Genomic DNA, 18,082 nt, shown 5'->3' on the forward strand with positions numbered 1-18,082 from the left:
AGTATGTGAACTGAGAACTTCCAGGTGTAAAAACTGGGTTTAGAAAAGGCAGTGGAACCAGAGATCAAAATTGCCAACATCTACTGGATCATAGAGAAGGCAAGGGAATTCCAGAAAAGCGTCTACTACTGCTTCATTGATTAAAGCCTTTGACTGTGTGGATCACAACAAACTGTGGATAATTCTTACAGAAATGAGAGTACCTGACCACCTTACCTGTCCCCTGAGAAACTTGTATGCAAGTCAAGAACACCAGTTAGAACCAGACATGAGACAACTAATTGGTTCCTAATTGGGAAAGGAGTATGACAAGACTGTATGTTGTCACCCTTTATTTAACTTATATGCAGAGTACATCATGAGAAATGCCAGGCTGGATTAATGATAAGCTGGAATCAAGATTGGCGGGAGAAATGTCAATAACCTTAGATATGCAGATGATATCACTCTAATGGCAGAAGGTGAAGAAGAACTAAAGATCCTCTTGGTGAGGGTGAAAAGAGGATAGTGGAAAAGCTGGCTTAAAACAACATTCAAAAAACTAAGATCATGGCATCTTGTCCCATCACTTCATGGCAAATAAAAGGGGAAAAGGTGGAAACAGTGACAGATTTTCTTTTCTTGGGCTCCAAAATCATTGTAGACGGTGGCCGCAGGCATGAAATTAAAAGATGCTTGCTCCTTGGAAGGAAAGCTATGACAAACCTAGAGTATTAAAAAGCAGAGACATCACTTTGCCAACAAAGGTCCATCTAGTCAAAAGGTTATACCAGTAGTCATGTATGGATATGAGAGGTGGACCATAGAGAAGGCTGAACTTCAAAAAACTGATGCTTTTGAATTATGGTGCTGAAGAAGACTCTTGAGAGTCTCTTGAACTGCAAGGAGATCAAATCAGTCATTCCTAAAATAAATCCACCCTCAATATTCATTGGAAGAACTGATGCTGAAGCTGAAACTCCAGTAATTGGGCCATCTGATGTGAAGAGTTGACTCATTTGAAAAGACCCTGATGCTGGGAAAGATTGAAGGCAAAAGGAAAAGTGGGTGACAGAGGATGAAATGTTTCAATAGCATCACCGACTCAAGGACATGAATTTGAGCAAACTCCAGGAGATGGTGAAGGTTGCAGGAGCATAGTAAATGGGGGTGCTATAAGGTAAGCGATGAGGCTTCAGAGTCAGCAGGAGTTGATTTTATTCATTCAGCAAATACTGTCCAAGAATCAACTATGTACCAGATCCTTCCTAGGCACTGGAGACAGAAGCCAAGTGGAGACAGTTTTCTATCTAGTATAGCTTAGGAGGGTCTCTAAGAGTAGACAGAGTTAGGCTTTAACTGCAAGCAGTCTTTGAAGCATTTTGAGCTGGAACGTGGCATAGTCAATTTAATCCTTGGGAAAATGACCCTGGTGAATTGAAAGAAATGGATTTGGGGAAATGGATAGCTATTGAATCAGGAAAGTTAGTTGAGAGGTGGTTACAGTAATCAAGGGAAGAGATGATAAAGATCAGAAAGTAGCAGTCAGTGGTTTGGGGAAGAAATGAAGGTGAGGGAAAGAGACTTATGAGAAAAATTATTGGAGTGATATAAATTAGAGGTCTTGAAGGGTCAGTTGAGTTTAGGATGGCTTTCAGTTTCTGACGATTAGGTTGCTGTTCAGTTGCTAAGTCATGTCCCACTCTTTTGTGACCCCATGGACTGTAGCCGCAAGGCTCCTCTGTCCATGGGATTTACCAGACAAGAATGTTAGAGTGGGTTGCCATTTCTTTCTTCAGGGGTTTTCCTGACCCAGGGTTAGAACCTGGGTCCTCTGCATTGGCAGGCAGTTTCTTTACTGCTGAGCCACCAGGGAAGCCAGATGATTAAGGCTGGTGGTCCAATTAATTCATTGGAAAAGGGTACAGTGAAGCACAAGCTGGAATCAAGATTGCTGGGAAAAATATCAATAACCTCAGATATGCAGATGACACCACCCTTATGATAGACGATTGAGATGGTTGGATGGCATCACTGACTCAATGGACATGACTTTGAATAAACTCTGGGAGTTGATGATGGACGGGGAGGCCTGGCGTGCTGCAGTCCATGGGTTTGCAAAGAGTTGGACACGACTGAGTGACTGAACTGAACTGTGGGTGCAAAGGAAGGGGAAGGGATTAGAGGAGTGGTAAGTAGAGCATCTGAGGACGTTATGCAGTTAGGTGCCTCCTCTCTGTGCTCCTACACTGTGTTGTGCTAACCTCTATCATAGAATTGTTTACTGGGTTTCTAAGCTTATAAACTCCTTGAGAACATGTACTTACTTTTCTGTCCTAAACATTTGGCAGCGAGCCTAACATGAACAGGCTCCACAAGTGGTTCTTTAGCTGAACACAAAGGGAGAATCTTTATTTTCTATTGCTGCCATAACCAATCATCACACACTTAGTGAATTAAAGTAACAGAAAGTTACTATCTATAGGTCTGTAGATCAGAAGTCCAGGTTGGTATGGCACATGGAACTGTGCTCAATATTATGTGGCAGCCTGGACACAAGGGGAGTTTTGGGGAGAATGGATATGTGTATATGTATGGCTGAGTCCCTTTGCTCTTCACCTGAAACTATCACAACATTGTTAATTGACTATACCCCAATACAAAATTAAAAGATTCTTAAAAATTAAAAAAAAAAAAAAAGAAAGAAATCCAGGTTGGGAAGGGTAATTGCTGTGCTCTGTGTTTTACAAGATGTTGGCCATCTTTGCTCTTATCAGAGGCCTCTAGAAAGAATCTGTTTCCCAGCTCATTCAGTTTGCTGGCAGAATTCAGTTCTTTGTGGCTGAAGGACTGAGGTCCCTGTGTTGACTGTCATCAAGGGCCACCTTAGCTCCTAGGGGAGCTCTTTCCAGTCCTTGAATGTGGGCCTCTACATTTGAGCACCACCCACAATTCACTGAATCCTTCTGCTTCCAGTCTCTGTCTTCCTTTCTTCTCCCAGTCAGACAGTTCTCTGCTTGAAAGGGCTCGTGTGATTATATTGGGCCCACCTGGATAATCCATGATAATCTTCCTACTTTAAGGTCTCTAACCTTAATTCGATCTATAATAGAGTCCCTTTTCTATGTAATATAGTCGCAGATTCCAAAGTCTAGGGCATGCACATTTCTGGGGAGGTGGTAACATTACTAACCCTATTAGTAATTATCCACCAAGTTGTGTGGCGATTACAATCATGTTTCTTAATTATTTATTAATTCCAGCATATCCCATTTGTACAGGGGAGGACAATGAGATTGAGGCTGGCCCAGGTCAGAGGGAAACGGGAGCTGAGGGAGATGACCGTCCTTTAGTGTTTACTATTCCTTCCAGTCATCTGTCTTTTTATCTGTCCCATCCATCCATCCCCTCCAGTCATCCTTTCAACCTGTCATTCATAAACATTTGAGTACCTGCTTTGTTATAAGAGTCTATGCTAGGTTGGAAAATGCAGGAGTAAGTGAACTACAAAGATAAATGACTCCTGATTTCTGTTAGCTTGTTTTCAGTATATTGATGTCTACATCAAATTTTCATTAGTTCATACCATGTACTGGTGAGTTTGGCTTGTCTTGATAAGTTTTCTTACCTGCTTTAGTGAATAATCTTTTTTTAACATGCTTTATCTTCATATCTTATACCAAGGATTCAGTAAATTTGTGTGATTATGATCATTACTGCTTGGGTCACGCCCTTTTATGTGTGGCCATAAAATATAGGAAACATTAATAAATGTATATTATTGCTGTTTTAATTTTTAACTTTATTAAAATGAGTAACCATTGTTACCAATTTCTTACCAATTTTTCCAGCGACAAGGAAGTATTTATGTTGTACATGGTAATAATTTTATTTTTAAGTGATTATTTCATTGAAGCTTAAAGATACTTCATTCCTTCTTATATCTACATAGTATTTCCTGATATGAATATGCTAATTTTTTAACAGGTCTCATATTGGCAGACATTTAGTTAGTTTCCACTTCTTTTGCTGTTAAAAATTGTGAAAAATCTTCTACATGTACCTTTCACAGTGTTAAATACATAACACCTGGAATATTGCATTGCAGCAATTGCCAAATCACTCCCACAGAGGTTGTACCAGCTCAGATTCCTACCAGCAGTATACAAGGGTGCTTATTTTACTATATCGTGGTCAGCACAATGTGTTATGAAACTTTATGGTCTTTACCAATTTGATAAATAAAAATGGCATTTCACTTTAAATTTGAACATCAGATTGCTGAGTAAGTGTGGACATCTTTTTTGCATATATTTTAGAGTTATTAACCTTTCTATTTCCTTTTCTATAAACTATCCACATTTCTTACCCATTTCTCTGTTGGGTTGTTGGCTTTTTTCTTATTAATTTGCTGGCAACCTTTATGTATTAAGGAAACTAGCCATTTGGGAGATAAGCTGCATCTATTTTTCTTTCTGTTTGACTTGTCTTTTCTTTCCCTCCTCATATTTATTTATTTGCCTGTGACAGATCTTAGTTGCGGCAGGTGGGATTTGTTCTTGTTGTGGCATGCAGAGTCTTTAGTCAGTTGCAGCCTGTGGGATCTAGTTCCCTGACCAGGAATGGAAATTGGGCCCCCTGCATTGGGAGTGTGTAGTCTTAGCCACTGGACCAGCAGGGAAGTCCTTGTTTGACCTGTCTTTTGATTTTGTATAACTTAGGCTTTTGACACACACAAACATGTAATTTTAGGTGGGCTTTACATGTTTACAAACTGTACATGTCTGACTTCTTGACTTTGTGTCATGGTTGGAAAGACCATTCCTCATTTCAGAATTATGAAATAATTATCTCAGATTTCACAAAATGTTTTTTAAACTTTTTATTTTGAAATAGTTATAGAATCATAGGTAGTTGCAAAATTAGTATGAAGAGGTCCTTCACGCGGTTCCCCCCAGTCACCAGGAATTTTTATAGTTTCTTTCTTTTTTTTTTTTTTGTATCCAAAAAGTGTTTATTGGGATGGTTTCCCGTTCATCTTGATACAGGGGACTTTTAGCGCTGCTTCCATCTGAAAGAGCATCCTTCTGTAAGCCTTGCTTTTCCTCCTGTAGGCTGGCAGAGGACAGTAAGCAGCCAACACACAAGACTACTGTTTGTGCATGGCTAAAGATGGTGGTGATTTTATAGCATCCTGGGCAGTTTACATCCATGAAATAGGAATTGGGGCTCTGCACCAGGCGCTTCTTCTTGTGTTTCCTCTTCTCCTCTTCTGGAGACAGATGAAGAAGATCCTTTGCGAGAGGCATGTTCTCATGAGGAGGTCGTCACCGCCGGAAAAAGCAGTTTCATTTTTTAAATGTTTAAATTTTTTATTTCTCTGAAGTTTATTTTGGTATGAGATGTGGATTCCAATTTTTTTCCAATTGGTAACCCATTTGTCTAACATTATTTACTGTCATCTATATTTTCCCCAATAATTGAAAATGCATGGGGACTTCCCAGGTGGCTCAGTGGTAAAGAGTCTGCCTGACATTGCAGGAGACACAGGTTCAATCCTTGGTCCGGGAAGATCCCACATGAACTGGAGCATCTTGCGCATCACAAGTGTGCCTATGCTCTAGAGACTGGAAGCCGCAACTGCTGAGCTTCTGCAGCACAATTATTGAGCCTATGCTCTACAACCAGTGAAGCCACCGCAATGAGAAGCCAACACACCATAACTAGAGAGTATCCCCTGCTCGCCTCATCTAGAGGAAAGCCCATGCAGCAACGAAGACCCAGCACAGACAAAAATAAAAATAAATAGTAAAAAATGCATCTGTCAATCATATGCTAAATTCCTGCATATACTGGTTAATTTTTTCCAATATTTAAAGTATCACAACCAGGGAATTCCCTGACCTTCCAGTGGCTAAGGGGCTTCCCAGGTGGCGCTAGTGGTAAAGAATCTGCCTGTAAATGCAGGAGACATAAGAGATGCAGGTTCAATCCCTGGGTTGGGAAGATTCCCTGGAGGAAGACATGGCAACCCACTGCAGTATTCTTGCCTGGAGAATCCCATGGACAGAGGAGCCTGGTGGGATCGCAGGGAGTTTGGCATGGCTGAAGCGACTTAGCACACACACATGCCAGTGCTTAGGACTCCAGGCTTTCATTGCTGAGGGTCCAGATTCAATGCCTTGTTGAGGAACTAAGATCCCACAAGCTGTGAAGCAAATAAATAAGTAAGGAAGTATCATAACATGAAGGGACACTAAACTCTCAGTGTATATTTCCCATGAGCTACATGTTGAGATGACCAGAGTTGACCTTGTTTCAAAATTATTCTGGTCTAATTTGGCCTGTTGGTCTAGAATTAACTTTGTACTGTTGTGGGTGTGCTGGGATACAGGTAAAGAATTCACTCCTTGGCCTCCAGGAGCTCATCTTAGCTTATTGATCCCAATCTGTGAAAGTAAGGCCTTTAGAATATGTAATGATTAAGGTGAACCACACCATTAATCTCACAAAACCCTTCTGAGGGATGTATATTATCTCCATGTTGTAGATAGGAAATAGAGACTTAGAAAGATTAAAATTGCCCAGACCCAGGTCTAGAGCAAGTAGGCAGAGCACAGACAGGTTCTGGCCTTGTTATTAGCATTATCCCACATTGTGCTAGGACATGCCTCAGGCCTGCTGGAGATGTCTCTTTACTCCATCAGTCTAAGATAAAAACTGACATCACTTCTAGGCTGCAACATAACTCCATTGTTCCCTTTTGCCTTAGCAAACCTAAATCACCATTTTTAGTTCTTGCTTTCCAATGAAAGGGCTAAGCAAAGACAGATAACTTTTCCAAGGTTTTTCTGGTTTCACTCTGGTTTTCCTAAAGGAAAAACAAAATACTCATCTGCTTATTGAGTTATCTGAATTTAAGGAGTAGATTTAGATAATTCTTAAATTATTTCCCTGTGCTGTGATTCAAGATATATATTTTTTAATCTTGCTACTTGTTTTCCATAGTTTGATGTGCCTATATAGGAGAGAGTGAACAAAAGCATTTAAAGAATGACAAGTATTTTTATGTGGGTTATTTAAAGGGAAAACATGCTAGAAATTCTTTAATCCAATTAAAATCACATCTGTTAAGGGAAGTCCCGTAGGCTGATTATTGTGTAGTATAATAGCAGTCTTGATTTCAGTTCATTACATTAGCTTGCCAGGATATATTTAAAGTTGTTCAGTCGCTAAGTTGTGTCTGACTCATTGGAGCCTCATGGACTGTAGCACACCCGTCTCCCATGCCCTCCACTATCTCCTGGAGTTTAATCACATTCATGTCCGTTGAGTCAGTGATGCTGTCTAACCATCTCATCCTCTGCTGTCCTCTTTTCCTTTTGCCTTCAGTCTTGCCCAGGTTCAAGATCTTTTCCAATGAGTTGGCTCTTTGAATCAGGTGGCCAAAATATTGGAGCTTCAGCTTCAGCAACAGTCCTTCTGATGAATATTGAGGGTGGGTTTCCTTTAGAATTGACTGATTGGATCTCCTTGCAGTCCAAGGGACTCTCAAGAGTCTTTTCCGGCACCACTGTTTGAAAGCATCAATTCTTTGGCATTCAGTCTTCTTTATGGTCCAATTCTCACATCTGTACCTGACTGCTGGAAAACCCATAGCTTTGACTATATAGATCTTTGCTGGCAAAGTGATGTCTTTGCTTTTTAATACGTTGGCTTTGCAGGTGGCACTAGTGGTAAAGAACCTGCCTGCCAATACCGGTTAGACATAAGACGCATAGGTTTGATCCCTGGGTTGGGAAGATCCCTGGAGAAGGAAATAGCAATTCATTCCAGTATTCTTGCCTGGAGAGTCCCGTGAACAGAGGAGCCTGGTGGGCCATAGTTCATAGGGTCGCACAGAGTCGGACACGACTGAAGCGACTTGGCACGGTACAGGTTTGTCAGAGCTTGCCATCCAAGAAGCAAGGCTCTTAATTTCATGGCTGCAGTCTCCATCCGCAGTGATTTTGGAGCCCAAGAAAAGGAAATCTGTCACTGCTTCCACTTTCCCCCCTTCTATTTGCCATGAAGTGCTGGGACCAGATGCCTTGATCTTAGTTTTTTAATGTTGGAGTTTCAAGCCAACTTTTTAAAGGCTGCCACTTAAAATTCTCTATGTGCTTTGAGTTCAAAGTTATCAATTCACACACCCTATATGGTCCACTTAAAATTTCTGTTAGTTGCAGTGTAGTGCTTGAGATGCTTTTCATGGGATAGAGGTTTAAGGTGAAGTAAAGCAGGTGAGTCTCTAGCTCTGAAGTTTCCTCTTACTGTTAAGAATTATCACTGTAGCAAAGTAAGGTCTTCCAGATGATGAGAACTTCCAGAATGGCCCAGTTCTCTTGGAAGTCGTGTCTGTGTGTGGTCTCTGTAGATGGTCCTCACACTGGCTAATTTCAATATCTAGATACAGAAGTCATTTCATGTGTTTGGTAGCAGGGAGTATATTCTTAGGGTCTAGTGAGCCATACCCAAAGCTAGCTATACCCAAGAAACTGATTCCTAAACTAGAATTCCAAGTCATTCATTTAAAATTGGTCATATGTATAGACAAAACCAATATTGAGTAAATGTGCAAGTGGATAATCCTGCTCAGGAGATCCAGGTCTATGTGAGAAGATTGTTTGTTAAAATCAAAGCAAATATGTCCGATTCCATTCTCCTCTCTAGAGATGATTCTTTCTTTTAAATCCTTCTTTCACAACACCCTTCTCTGTAGGGCAGGGAAACCTAGTGAATGCTTTAGCAACTGTGTTGCTGAGACTTTGAGGGGACCTCTGTTGTTCAGTTTGCATTCAGTTTTACATCACCGTCACTAATTTAAACAGAACTACCACAACCTGCAGGCATACATACCTTGGAGATATCAAACGTTTGGATCCAGACCACCCCAATAAAGTGAGTATGGAGATAAGGCACATGAATATTTTTTTTCCAGTATATATCAAAATTAGGTAACATCAAAGATCACTGATCTCAGATCACTGTAAAAAAATACAATAATAAAATGCAAAAGTTTGAAATATTGCAAGAATTGCCAAAAGTGGCATAGAAACACAAAGTGAATCAACACTGTTGGAAAAATGGCGCCAACAGACTTGCTTAATGCGAGATTGCCACAAAACTGCTTTTTGTGAAAAACACAATATCTGTGAAGCAAAATAGAATATATGATGATGAGGCAAGGTATACCTATATTTTGATGAACTGCTAAACTTTTTTCCACAGTGGCTGCACCGTGTTACAATTTCAGTAACAATGTATGATTGTTCCTCTTCTTCCCTGGTTATTGTCTGTCTTTTTGATGATCGCCATTCTAGTGGCTGTAACGTGGTTCTCTGGTCCACTTCCGAATCCCCAGGATAATCCTGGACCTGCTTATGATCTTAGTAAATGTTGGTTGACCGGCTAAGTTTGTTTTGACATCTTGTGTCTCTTACCACACTGGAAAGCTGTGTGCTGCAGTGAATAGGCACAGACCAGAGTCCTGTTGAACTTTGAAAACCTGCTCTATAACATAATAACTGTGTGATTAGGGACAAGTCTCTTAAGCTTCAGTTTCCTTATCTGTGACATTAAGATTGTTGTTGTTGTTCAGTTCCTAAGTCATGTCCAACTCTTTGTGATTCTGTGGACTGTAGCCCTCCAAGTTTCTCTGTCCTCCACTATCTCCTGGAGTTTGCTTAAGTTCGTCGGTGATTGACGAATTTGCTTAAATTCACCACTGAGTCGGTGATGCTTTCTAACGGTCTCACGCTCTGCCTCCCCATTTAGATAATACCCTTTCCCTAGAGTTGATATGAGGGTTAAGTATTGAATAAATAATGTGAGTGAGATCTCTAGCATAGGACTTGACCCAGAGCCCTTGATAAGTGGGGAATGTTATTCTCTTGGATAAGAGAATGGGCAGCAGCTTACCCTACTCCTGTACCTCAAGAAATAGAAGCAACAGTTGATTTCAGATACACCTAATTGTACTGCTAGTGGTAAGCTGGGTCAGCTCCCTTTCTTTCTTTATAAAATCTCCCTGCAAATCTACTCCCAGAATCTGTTAACACTTCTTCAGTTTTTGAGCAAAAACCACTGAGGTCTGGTGAGATAGTTGATTGTCATTTGTGGTTTTGCTTCTTCCTTGGGAATTTCTGCTTAAGCTTTAACCAACCCATTGCTAGATGTGCTTGCTTTTATTAACTCGTTGTTAAAAGGGCATTCCTTTCAGAAGCACTGGTTTTAAAAACTTTAATAAAAGCAGCTTTTTAATTGCAAAAATCCCCGATAATGAGGGTTCCGGTTTGGCATGAGTTGATTAGGGCAACTGTGAAAAGTCTTTCTGACCTTTGTCAGAGAAGTTGTTTTAGCGGAACTTGTTGCCACCTTGCTTGTGAACCTCTTGGTTAGTTTATGAAAGCAAAGGAACTGCTTTCATCTGAGACACACTGTGGCAGAGTTCCCTTGGCAGGAAGTGTTTGTCCTTACAAATCTCATACATAGTGGTTACAAGGGAGACCTTGGTATTTGTCTTACTTGTTTGTGCTTTATGGTGATTTCATGATTATTTCGGTGCTTTCACCTGAGAGTAAGTCTGTACAGTAAGTAAATGTGACACACTTGCCCTTAAGGATATTCATTATTCAGCCTCAATCTGTCCAGGCATTTAAGTTGTTGTTGTTGTTTTTCCCATTTGTTTGTTTGTTCTGGCTGCACTGGTTCTTCGTTGTTGTACATGGGGCTTTCTCTAGTTGTGATGAGCTGGGCTGCTCTCCAGTTGCGGTGGATGGGCTTCTTACCGCGATGTCTTCTCTTCTTGCAGATCACAGCTCTAGGGCATGTGGGCTTCAGTAATTGGGGTGCCTGGGCTCAGTAGTTGCCGCTCACGGACTCCAGAGTGCGGGCTCAGTAGTTGTGGCACTTGGGCTCAGTTGCCCCACAGCATGTGGGATCTTCCTGGACAAAGGATCAAACTAGTGTCTCTTGCATTGCAAGGTGGATTCTTAACCACTGGATCACCAGGGAAGTCCTAACTGTCAAGTTGTATCTGCCTCTTCCCTACTTTACAAATCCTTGTGTGCTATACACCTAGACTAATGGTCTTTTAACAAGCATCTCCTAAGTTTCTAAGTCCGTATTTCTGTTAGCAGAAAACATGTGATAGGAGCAAAACCAAACAGTTGATCACTTTTGAGGTTAAGAGGGAGGGGAGAGGACAGGTGGAAAATAGCTTTCTGGAAAGAGAGAGAGAAAGAGATTTTAACATTTAAAGTAGTAAGGAGTGATGAGAAGTGAATTTGAATGGGGAGGGCAGAATCAGATAATGGAGCTGAGAACTTGGGACTTGATAAGATTTATAATGGAGAGTCACTGTAGGTTCTTGAGAAGGGAGAAAATATATCAATAATAGGCTGATTTTTTTTTTTTTCTTCTGGTACTAATACTACCCTAAACATGAAACTAACGGGATTAAAAGTGGAGGCAGGAGTTGTCCCCATACAACTGCAGTAACACAAGGTGAAGTGGAGTTTGGATTATTAGTGTGAAAAAGGTGGAGAAAGGTTTCATCTAAAAAGAAAAATCAAAGTAACCTGTAGCAGTTTGCAAGTTAGAGGCGAAAGAGCACAGTCAGAGATGAGTCTGGTGTTTTATGTCAGAGAAAAATCAAGCCATTACCATTGACACTGGATAAAGAAGCCAACTGGCAGAACATAGAAGTTGGGCAAGATGAGTTTCTTTTGGGATTAGTCAGGTTTCCTGTGACAGTGGAACATCCAAGTTATAATGTTTTGGGCAGTTGCAAAATAGTGGCCCCTGGCATGCATGGAAGGTTAGATCAGAATGTAGATTTGGAAGTTATTACCAAATGATTTATAGTAGGAATAAGAGCAGGAACAAGACAGATTGAGGGCAGGAAGCCCCAGTGCAGGAATGTGAAGAAAGGAACCTGCAGAACAAAATTATAAAGAACTGACTGGTAGAAAGGCATGAGGTCGGTTGGAAAAGTGCTGTATTCTGAAAACCAAGGTCAGGGTTTCAAGCTGCTGCTGCTGCTAAGTTGCTTCAGTCGTGTCTGACTCTGTGCGACCCCATAGACGGCAGCCCACCAGGCTCCCCTGTCCCTGGGATTCTCCAGGCAAGAGCAAGAACACTGGAGTGGGTTGCCATTTCCTTCTCCAATGCATGAAAGTGAAAAGTGAAAGTGAAGTCACTCAGTCGTGTCTGACTCTTAGTGACCCCATGTACTGCAGCCTACCAGGCTCCTCCATCCATGGGATTTTCTAGGCAAGAGTACTGGAATGGGTTGCCATTGCCTTCAGGAAGAAGCCATAATTGTGGGATGGCAGGGAAATGCGTATAGATAAGAACTCATGAAAAGACTTTTCACGTTGCGCCTGTGAGCGAGGACACCTTTAAGCAAGAGAGACAGTTAACTGAGGACAGTCACACCCTTTAGTCCATGAAGCACCCTTTAGAGACAGTAGGATCCAGAATCTTCACCATGATGAATTACAGTATGTCAGATCTACTCAGGAACAGTTCCTCTCTCTTATCATATGCCCAGGCCTTATTTTTTTCCATTTGCCTTATGCTCCAGCATGGCCAGGGGCTTGTTGCTGTGGTTATTGATTTACCAACAGAGGCTTCAACCAGTTAAACTTTTCCCTATCACAACACATGTCTTATGATGAAAATTAAATGTACGCCAAATAATAAGTTTGGCTCTATTGTCAAACTTATTGGCAAGGCTCGTTTTGCTGCTCTGTGCTCTTCCCTTTCAAGTTTTTATTGTTTATATCTCTCACTTTTCCTTTTTTCTAGAACTTGTGTTAGATTAACACTGAGATTAATTAAACAGAGAAGCATTCTCCAAAGAGAGTAAAGGAGAGCTACAGTCGTTCGAAGGGTAGGATGACAGTCATGACTGGGAAGGGATTTTACAGACTAATGAAAAGAGAGCGCATTGTTACTGTCCTCAGCTTTCCAAGAACCCCATGAATGAGGTTTGACTGAGATGTAAGATCAACACACTTGATCTTAATGAGTCAAGGTTATATTCCTAAATTTTATTTGGAAGAATCACAAACTCTCCACCTCAGAATTAGCTAAAGCTAATTTAGCATACTGTATATATACTAAATATACATACTATACAGTACATAACATTATTATTGTTTAGTTGCTCAGTTGTGAGCAACCCCATGGACTGTAGCCCGCCAGGCTGCTTTGTCCATGGGATTTCCCAGGCAAGAACACTGGAGTGGGTTGCTATTTCCTTCTCCAGGGGATCTTCCCAACACAGGGATCAAACCTGCATTCCTGCACTGTTGGTGTTCTTTACCACTGAGCCATCTGGGAAGCCCAAATAATAATATTTTTCAGTTCGGTTCAGTCTCTCAGTTGTGTCTGACTCTTTGCGACCCCATGAACTGCAGCACGCCAGGCTTCCCTGTCCATCACCAACTCCCGGAGTCCACCCAAACCCATGTCCATCGAGTCGATGATGCCATCCAACCATCTCATCCTCTGTCGTCCCCTTCTCCTCCTGCCCTCAATCTTTCCCAGCATCAGGGTCTTTTTCAATGAGTCAGCTCTTCATATGAGGTGGCCAAAGTATTGGAGTTTCAGCTTCAACATCAGTCCTTCCAATGAACACCCAGGACTGATCTCCTTTAGGATGGACTGGTTGGATCTCCCTGCAGTCCAAGGGACTCTCAAGAGTCTTCTCCAACACCACAGTTCAAAAGCATCAATTCTTCAGCACTCAGCTTTCTTTATAGTCCAACTCTCACATCCATACATAACCACTGGAAAAACCATAGCCTGACTAGACAGACCTTTGTTGGCAAGTAATGTCTCTGCTTTTTAATATGCTGTCTAGGTTGGTCATAACTTTCCTTCCAAGGAGTAAGCATCTTTTAATTTCATGGCTGCAGTCACCATCTGCAGTGATTTTATAGCCCAGAAAAATAAAGTCAGCCAATGTTTCCACTGTTTCCCCATCTATCTGCCATGAAGTGTTGGGACTGGATGCCGTGATCTTCGTTTTCTGAATGTTGAGCTTTAAGCCAACTTTTTCACTCCTTTTTCACTTTCATCAAGAGGTCTTTTAGTTCCTCTTTACTTTCTGCCGTGAGGGTGGTGTCATCTGCATATCTGAGGTTATTGATATTTCTCCCTGCAATCTTGATTCCTGCTTGTGCTTCCTCCAGCCCAGTGTTTCTCAAGATGTACTCTGCACATAAGTTAAATAAGCAGGGTGACAATATATAGCCTTGATGTACTCCTTTTCCTATTTGGAACAAGTCTGTTGTTCCATGTCCAGTTCTATCTGTTGCTTCCTGACCTGCATATCGGTTTTGCAAGAGGCAGGTCAGGTGGTCTGGTATGCCCATATCTTTCAGAATTTTCCACAGTTTATTGTGATCCACACAGTCAAAGGCTTTGGCATAGTCAGTAAAGCAGAAATAGATGTTTTTCTGGAACTGTCTTGCTTTTTCGATGATCCAGCAGATGCTGGCAATTTGATCTCTGGTTCCTCTGCCTTTTCTAAAACCAGCTTGGACATCTGGAAGTTCACAGTTCATGTATTGCTGAAGCCTGGCTTGGATAATTTTAAGCATTACTTTACTAGTATGTGAGATGAGTGCAATTGTGCAGTAGTATGGAGAAGGAAATGGCAACCTACTCCAGTATTCATGCCTGGAAAATCCGATGGATCGAGGAGCCTGGTGGGCTACAGTCGATGGGGTCGCAAAGAGTCGGACACGACTGAGCGACTTCTCTTCTTCTTCTTCTCTTGAGCATTCTTTGGCATTGCCTTTCTTTGGGATTGGAATGAAAACTGACCTTTTCCAGTCCTGTGGCCACTGCTGAGTTTTCCAAATTTGCTGACATATTGAGTGCAGTACTTTCACAGCATCATCTTTCAGGATTTGAAATAGCTCAACTGGAATTCCATCACCTCCACTAGCTTTGTTTGTAGTGATGCTTCCTAAGGCTCACTTGACTTCACATTCCAGGATGTCTGGCTCTAGGTCAGTGATCACACCATCATGATTATCTGGGTCGTGAAGATCTTTTTTGTACAGTTCTTCTGTGTATTCTTGCCACCTCTTCTTAATATCTTCTGCTTCTGTTAGGTCCATACCGTTTCTGTCCTTTATTGAGCCCATCTTTGCATGAAATGTTCCCTTGGTATCTCTAATTTTCTTGAAGAGATCTCTAGTCTTTCTCGTTCTGTGGTTTCCTCTATTTCTTTGCATTGATCGCTGAGGAAGGCTTTCTTATCTCTCCTTGCTATTCTTTGGAACTCTGCATTCAAATGGGTATATCTTTCCTTTTCGCTTCCTGTCTTTTCACAGCTATTTGTAAGGCCTCCCCAGACAGCCATTTTGCTTTTTTGCATTTCTTTTCCATGGGAATGGTCTTGATTCCTGTCTCCTGTACAATGTCACGAACCTCCATCCATAGTTCGTAAGGCACTCTATCTATCAGATCTAGTCCCTTAAATCTATTTCTCACTTCCACTATATAGTTTTATATAATATATATATGTATATAGAATTATATAATATTTTTAAACATATATAATATAAATATAGAATATATATATGTTATACTCTAACTTAAATGTTCATGTCTTCCTTTAAGCCGTGAGAATTTCATTAAATGGTCACAATTCAAATGAGTGAAATACAAATAATCTTATTTCTAGAGTTAAAAAGAGAAAAAAAAGTACGATTGACGTTTAATGAAAATAACATTCCTCAAGTTTTTCAGAATCAAATCCCATTAAAGGAAATCTTTTGAGAGATCAAGTATAACATCTCAGAAAAAGGCAAAAGGGACAAGTAAACCCAATTAAACTGCAAGTAACTGAGAAGTTGACCTTGTCAATGAATTATTTACAGATAAACATGCCTCATTTCCTTATACTTTAACTTAATTTGAAGTTGAGAACATTGGACCTTCCTGCTAGTCAGTGCAACAAAGTGTCAACATTAGCTCTGATCATTTACTTGATTGATTCATACCATGGACATTTTTTCTTGCCTTCCCTCCCCTGGTGTAGTTCTGTGTGAGATGTAAATTTGTACATGACACACAAGAACTTACTAGAGTTTTAATGATGCAAGATATGTCTACAGATAAAATGTAGTGTGATAACTACCAAATACAGAGGTACAGGTACAAGCAGGAGTGAGAAGCAACATAATGGACAGCAGTGGAGCATGAATGTCCAGTCCACCAGAGAGAAGACCACCCGTGAAAACTGACCTGGCCATCCCAATGCACCAGAGTCAGATATCAGTACTGGTTATGTATGCTGTGCTGTAGGACAGCATATAATGTGGATAATTCCACAATGGATTCAGCTAAATAATAATATATAAAGTGTTATCACTCAGTTGTATTTGACTCTTTGCGATCATAACAATTACAAGTGTGTGTCCAGCTCTATACTGCCTATATTTATGGATTTATAGTGTGTTATCTGTATCATCAGAGACTGGCAGAAGATAGCCCTAAGTAGCAGACATGTAAGGGTCACTAGAAAGTCTTATATGGTGTTGCAAAACATGCTTAACTTATCAATCATGTTTTTTTAAACAAACAAACAAAAAATCAAGATTAGTCTATCCTGAATACCCATCACCAGGATGAGCAGAGAGCACTTAGATGGGTGGGCTCCCTGTTGGAGCTTTGGTTCCTATTTGAAATGCCACTGAAGAGTGATCTCTTCAAATCACAATTTAAGCAGACATTGTTTCTCAAAGCTAACCCCTCTTTCTTCCTTGTGGGTTATCAAGTCTTCTGCCTTTTTCAGACTCATCCTTCCACCCTCAAGCCATTGTTGTTCAGTCACTAAGTCATGTCCAACTCTCTGCGATGCCATGGACTGCAGCACGCTAGGCTTCTCTGTCCTTCCCAACCATCTCATCCTCTGTTGCCCCCCTCTTCTCCTTCCCTCAATCTTTCCCAGCATCAGAGTCTTTTCCAATGAGTCAACTCTTCACATCAGGTGGCCACAGTATTGGAGCTTCAGCTTCAGCATCAGTCCTTCCAATGATTATTCAGGGTTGATTTCCTTTAGAATTGACTGGTTTGATCTACTTTCTGTCCTAGGGACTCTTGAGTCTTCTCCAGCACCATAACTGAAAGGCAGCAATTCTTTGGTATTCAGCCTTCTTTATGGTCCAACTCTCACATCCATTCATGACTACTGGAAAAATCATAGCTTTAACTATACAGACCTTTGTTGGCAAAGTGATGTCTTTGCTTTTTAATAAGCTGTCTAGGTTTGTCATAGTTTTCCTTCCAAGTAGCAAGCATCTTAATTTCATGGCTACAGTCACCACTCAGAGTGATTTTAGAGCCCAAGAAAATAAAATCTGTCACTGCTTCCACTTTTTCCCTATCAATTTGCCATCAAGTGATGAGACCAGATGCCATGATCTAAGTGTTTTGAATATTGAGTTTTAAGCTAACTTTTTCAGTTTCCTCTTTCCCCCTCATCAAGAGGCTCTTTAGTTCCTCTTCACTCTCTACCATTAGAGTGGTGTCATCTGTATATCTGAGGTTGATGATACTTCTCCCAGCAATCTTGATTCCAGCTTGGGATTCATCCAGCCCAGCATTTCACATGATGTACTCTGCATTTCCTGGAGAAGGAAATGGCAACCCACTCCAATATTCTTGCCTGGAGAATCCCGTGGACGGAGGAGCCTGGTGGGCTACAGTCCACAGGGTCGCTAAGAGTTGGACATGACTGAGCAACTTCACTCACTTCACTCAATGGGCTTCCCTGGTGGCTCAGACGGTAAAGTGTCTGACTGCAATGCGGGAGACCTGGGGTTCAATCCCTGGACTGGGAATATCCCCTAGAGGAAGAAATGGCAACCCACTCCAGGACTCTTGCCTGGAGAATTCTATGGACAGAGGAGCCTGGTGGGCTACAGTCCATGGGGTCACAAAGAGTCAGACACGACTAAGCGACTTCACTTTCACTTTCACTCTGCATATAAGTTAAATAAACAGGATGACACTATACAGCTTTGCCATACTCCTT

At 41.1% G+C, this 18,082-nt stretch overlaps 1 protein-coding gene and 1 pseudogene across 4 annotated transcripts in view; one reads left to right on the top strand and one right to left on the bottom strand.

The window, feature by feature from the left end:
• Positions 1–18,082, top strand: part of ELOVL7 (ELOVL fatty acid elongase 7) — a 79,180-nt gene that overhangs the window by 23,301 nt on the left and 37,797 nt on the right. The gene's annotated exons all lie outside the window — the stretch shown is intronic.
• Positions 4,980–5,302, bottom strand: LOC123330520 (annotated as a pseudogene).

The sequence above is a fragment of the Bubalus bubalis genome, chromosome 19 (assembly GCF_019923935.1).
Source record: "Bubalus bubalis isolate 160015118507 breed Murrah chromosome 19, NDDB_SH_1, whole genome shotgun sequence".
Taxonomy (NCBI): Eukaryota; Metazoa; Chordata; class Mammalia; order Artiodactyla; family Bovidae; genus Bubalus; species Bubalus bubalis.